This window comes from Pinus tabuliformis, chromosome 6 (genome assembly GCF_031772625.1).
Source record: "Pinus tabuliformis cultivar Carrire ecotype Pingquan chromosome 6, CPIR1, whole genome shotgun sequence".
Taxonomy (NCBI): domain Eukaryota; kingdom Viridiplantae; phylum Streptophyta; class Pinopsida; order Pinales; family Pinaceae; genus Pinus; species Pinus tabuliformis.
The window spans coordinates 1,312,804,385-1,312,810,901 of record NC_142292.1 but is presented as its reverse complement, the minus strand read 5'-3'; positions in this window follow the sequence as shown (position 1 = coordinate 1,312,810,901).

Sequence of the window (6,517 nt, the reverse complement as noted above, 5' to 3'; positions counted from 1 at the left end):
GAGATTCTACATTTTGTGGATTTTCACACTTTAAATGGATAAGCTCATCTATGTGCTTCCATCCTATATACATCATGTAAGCAATAATGAACTCCAATTGTGAGTGAAAGTTATAATGCACCGAGTTCATTTCTTTCCAACAATAATATTTTAATTTTTAAATCACATTCTTGAAAATAAATAATCAATATATACTATTTTCTTATGAAATAAAAGGATATATATCTTCTTAATGCTTACTATACATATCGGGTTACTTACAAAGGTTTTATATTTAAAAAAAACTTATGATCCATTTTTTCCACTTCTACAATCAATAACATTATGTTCTTTAACTTAATAGATTATATCATGCATTTTGTTAGTGGTTAATAATTCACAAGACAAGCACATTCATCAACCAATATACATCATTTATTCATCTGCCATCTGCAAAGAAGTCATTGCTGGATGATCCTATATTGTAGGGATTTACAAATCTTTCAAACATTCTTTTATTCTTAATTTATTCATTTACATGTAGCTTTAATTCTTGTTACGCCATAAGGTGTTCCCCTTTCAGAGGAACTCCCCCAGTTTCCACTCTGCACTCCTTTGCACCATCAGATCTATTGTTAGATAGTTGAGAGTTCTTCCACCATTAGATCCCATTGTTTTAGCTATTAACTAAATCATGATTTGTATAACCATTTAACATAATTATAAACCATGAACATTTTTCCATGGCGGGTTTTGGCAAGGAAAGGAGACCAAGTTCTGCTTCCTCCCATCATGCGAGTTTTCATGTCCATCGTTTCTTGTTTAGATTATGATTTTCTCTTTGCAGAAGATAATTTTTTTTTTTGTCTATTTTTCTCCTACATCTTGTAGCATGCTCAAGAGGTTATGGGTAACAAATGACTTAGTAAGTTTGCTACTAGTAAGCTGAGTCCAGGGTTAAATTCCAAGATAAAACCTAATATATTTTCCATGCGCTGAGCTTTTGAGGTACTCTTGGTATCGAAACCTTCACAATTATGGTAGGAAGTGCCAATTTGATATGCTCTATTACATGGGTTGTGCTTATTGCACTTCATGGAAGCGTTGGGAAATGGTATGATCGATACCCCATAACACTGTCTAAAACAAGAGTAACAGTGATAATGGGCATGATGAGTATTATGTTTGGGCATGGACATTTTGCATCTAATGAGTATTATATTTTGGTTGTAATAATTTTAGAAATAACATGCATGGTAGCAAGCAGTGTAGTAATGGGGACTTAGGGTGTAAAGGTATTTGGAAAATGGTTATACAGTGCTTTGCATGTTTTAGTTTGGGTGAAGTGGGTAGTTGGTAGTTATCTTCTGGGTGAGTATCCACTAGAATAAGAATATGAATTAGACTATTTAATAATTTATTTTTTAAATAAAATAAAAAAATAAGATATAATATATTTTCCTTATGAGATAAAATCATATATATCTTCTTAATTTTTTTTATACATATCTGGTTACTTACAGAGGTTATATAAAGACTTAATATTTAAATTGATCCATTTACACTACTTTTTAAATCAATAAAATTACTTTCAATAGATTAGATCATTCATTTTGTTAGTGGTTAATAATTCACAAACCAAGCATAGTTATCAACCAATATACCTCATTTAGTTATCCGCCATATGCAGTGAAGTCATTTCTAGATTATCCTATATTGTAGGAAATTTTCAAATGTTTCAAACATTATTTTATTCTTAACTTATTCATTTACATGTGACTTTAATTATTGTTACGTCGTAAGGCATTCCCATTTGAGAAGAACTCCCCTAGCTGCCACTGTGCACTCCTCTGCACCATCAGGTCTATTGTTACCCAATTGAGAGTTCTTCCACCATTAGATCTTGTTGTTTTAACTATTAACCAAATCTTGATTTGTGTAACCATTCAACTTGTTGATCATTAAAATAGTTAGAACCCATGAATATATGCCCATGGAGGGTTTCGGCAAGGAAAGAGAACATATTTCGTTGTTTGTTAGCTTATGATTTTCTCTTTACAAAAGCTAATTTTTTTTCATCTATCTTTCTCCTACATATTGCAACACACTCGGGTCCTTACAGCTAAAAAATGACTTAGTAATTTTGCTACTGGTAAGATGAGTCTAGGATTAAATCCGAAGGTAACTCCTAATATGTTTGTCATGTGCTTAGGTTTATAGGTACTCATGGTAAGGGTCAAGATGATATTAAAAGGGATCAATTGTGCCATAGGGTATACTGGGGTTTTTATATCCTTTAGGCTTGAAACAACGAAACTCTGAAAACATTAGAAAAACCTATAGCTACATGCCACTCCAACGTAGTCCTCAACTAACATAACCTACGTCTTTCCTCTTTCTGGAAACCTCCCCATCAATTATCCCTCTCAGCGAATGACCTAACATCCTCATTTAGTATGGAGTACCCTGATGTAGAGGACCTCATTGATTTTTCTAACAACTCTCCTAGATCCCCTATCTTCCACTTGCAATCAAATTACTCCACCCATGAAAACACTAGAGCAAGGAAAAAAACTATCATCCCTATTGTTCTACTATGTACCATCTACAATTACACATGAGGTTCCTATGATTATGGCCCCTCAACCTCGACACCCTCACTACATTACCATAGCTTCCCCCCATAATGATTATACTCTCTTAGAACACTAGAGGGTTGGATAGGGCCTAATTTTTTTTCCCTCTTCTACCTCATAAAAAATCACAATCCTAACATCATACTAATCCAAGAGAGCATGATCAATGATGTCATAGCCAAATTGTCCATACAATACAAACTAAAGGACCATTCTTTGAAAAATTTAGATGCAAAGGGACACTTAGATGAAATACTAATAGGGTGGATTCCAAACTTTAGGTCCCTTTCCTCCACATCTTACAAATCCACTATTATGATCACACTATTATCCTTCGATATTGGAATGAGAATATTTGTACTTAATATATATGGGCCTTACAATGATCACATCTCCTTCTAGAATGATCTCACAGATTCTAGTGCCTACTCCACCCCTTATGCCATCCTTGGTGGAGATCTTAATCTCACCCTATCCTTGAGGGATATCTAGGTTACCAACCCTATACCAAACCCCTTCAATGGATTCTTCTCTCATATATTTAATTTTCTTCACCTCATAATATCAAATCCCTAAAGGTCTCCCATACCTCAAAAAATTTATGCACAAATGAGGATGTCATATCCAAAAGGCTTGATAGGTTCCTCATTTCAAATGATTTTCTCAACCCTGAGACTATCTCACAATGGATTGTCTAATCATCTCCCAATTTTTCTTAGATCATTTTTTGATTCAAATAAACATCCACACCCACATTGTTTCAACCACTCTTGGCGAACATGAAATGCATACCTTGTACTTGTTGAGGGGATAGTGCAAAATACTAAAATAGTTTGTTGCTAGTGTCGATGCATTTCAAAATGTTTAGTTACAATTTTAGAGATGATGATCTCAGAGGAAACATTGGAGATATTGAACATCATCAACTTCATTGCACTAGAGTTTCCCATCAAAGTTTCATATTTTACACCAAAAGTTATGAATAATTAGGAGCTGATTTCTAGGTCATTTTCATCTAATACGTGGTGATGTCTGAAATTTGTGAGTTTGTGATGCAAATTTAGACTTGCAAAGATAGCCATCATATTTTTCATGAACTAATATTATTTTATTTAGCTTATCTGATGTCATAAAGTACCTATATTTTTTCAAAATCTATCAAATATTTTCTATTGGAACTTGAAACACCATCTTTGAAGATTAAGAGGCAATCTATATTGGAAAGGTTAGAGAACCTACTAATTTGGCATAATGTAAGTGATTTATATTTATCTTCTTATATATGGCACGATTCTTCTCGAATTTGTGCCTTACGACATTTCCTTTGCAAAATATGGTGCAATTTCTAGTTTAGATTATTTTTGTGATTAATAAAAATGATTATTATCTTACACACTCAAATTAAATAATAGTGGAATTTAGGCATAATATTGATATATAATTGTAATACTAATTTATTTTATTTTGGCGATTAATAAAAATGATTATTATCTTCCCCACTCAAAGGACTTGAAAAGTTTACAAAGCAATATTCACAAACACTTTGATATATTTTATAAAGTAATATTTTTTTTATCTTTTAAATTTTCATTATAAAATGACATTTTTATATACATGAGCATAAAGATAGATTGATGTGTGTTAGGGTAAATTATAGTGACTATAAATTTGGCATATTCAGCAAATATCCAAACTTAAGAAGGATAGGAATCCTTATAAATGAGAACTTGATTCCGACTAACCATGCTAAGTTAAGGAAGGATATTGAAAAGGTAAAGTCAACTAGAAAGGGAGGAATATAGACAATCATTACAAATAAGAAAGTTATTATTAAGGATAAAGACCAATATGAGAGTTGAAAACACTCTAGAATGTTCTTTTTTTGGAATTGTCACAGATTTTCATGGATCTTAGGTGGACTTGATGTTGTCTTTTAAATCAAAACTGAGGATCATGATGAGTCTAAGGTCCTCATATATATGTACTCATTTCATGGTTAACATGGAAATTTTGTCTTGTAGATCCATTGGAGGACTAGCCTATTACATAAAAAAGAATGTTTATCCTTACATTTAGCTTCATAAAATAGACCCCCTTTATCAATACCTTTGGTTTGAAATATTTTATATAAATTCTAAGAGGATTTAGAACACAATTTTTTATTTCACTCATAAAATTAGTCTTTTATATGAAAACAATCTAGATAATAATTGTGCTTATCATACCCTAGAACAAGTTATAAGATATTGAAAATATAAATGATGAATGTATTATTCACTTGTTAGGAGAATTTAAAGCTAAAACCACATCTAAACAAATTATTCTTCTAAAAAATGATTCCAACCCAAATCCTCTTTGGTTAGCTAAGGACCTTCGGTTTTAGCCAGTAGATACAAAAGAAACCCTAAAGACCTAACCACGAATTTATTTTATATCGAGTCAATCAAGCTCTGTTGTTCACAATATCATGTCATTTGAAATGGCACAATCAAGTGGCCAAAGTCAAATTAGATGACTTGTATTCATGGGATTTGTATTAGTGTCATCGATTATATGATATAAGATATCTCTATTCCAACCAAATTTTAATTTTTGAACTCTTAAATAACCATGACTATGACTCTAATCATACACCTTTATCCTAAACTCTAAACTTTGTCATGCACAAGAGCCACATGTAAAATAATTGTGAGAATCAAAGGCACTTTCTTTTTGACAAAAGTAAAACTGATCTCTTCTTAAAGGATTTGAATATAGATTTACACCTCTTGAACTATAAGAATAACATCGAAAACATCTATCATGATTTTAGTATAACCCTCTCTTCTTCCATTAGCAATTTCTCTATCATGACATCATATAAAAAGACTAATAAAACTATAAACATTTGATATGATAATTATGATGAAATTACGAGAAAAGTGATTAGCGATGTTCTTAATGAATAACTAAAGTTTCATAATATAGCTAAGTGAAAATTTCTTATTAATTGGAAGATAAGGTAATATATAAACTAAAAGAAAGATCAGTTGTTTCACTTATCCAAATATAATTCTATAAGTTTTGGAGAAAAACTCCAATTCATAAAACTAAAGAAAATAATATGATTTCTTTGAAGAACTAGAATTCTTACCTTAAAAGCCCTTATGAAACCCTTGACATCACAGACACCATTTTAAATGTCCTTATAAAGGATGATATTATATTTTCTCTAGAGTACATTAAGTTTGGGATTAGGTATATTACCAATGGGAAAGCTAAAGATATTAAATGCTATCACGCCGAAAGTTTTAAAATGGGAAGGCCTATCCTAATCCTCCACATACAAAATCTCTTCAATTTCGTAGTTAATCAAGGATTTCCTAAGCCTTGGACGCATAACCTCATTGTGACTATATTTAAAAGTGGTGATAAAATCATTATCCCTAATTCTAAAACCATTATGATTAGTCACAGTTTAGTCAAGTTGTATAGAATTATTTTGCAAACAAATGTTTACCTTGTTGGATATAGTGTTGGCATTGATGACAACTAGTACCATTGATGTCAATGTTGGCATTATGATACAGGTGTTGTCCTTGATGGAAACTCACTCAGATGAAAGATCACAGTACAATAGGTTAACAACAAATAATTACAGATCAAATTACACAGAATTAAGAAAGAGAGGTATATGCAGGTTCACCTTGACCAAGCTGTGTATACATCCAAGTTCACTGACCATAAGTAGCATATACATACACACGTACTTTCATATAATGAAAAACATGTATACCTTGGAAAACTATGTTTTTGGTCCGAGGTATTTGGTCCAAGGTATCTGGTCTGTGGTATTGACCTTAGGTATTTGGTTCAAGGTATCTGGTCCGAGGTACTGACCCTCGGTATTTGGTCAAAGGTAT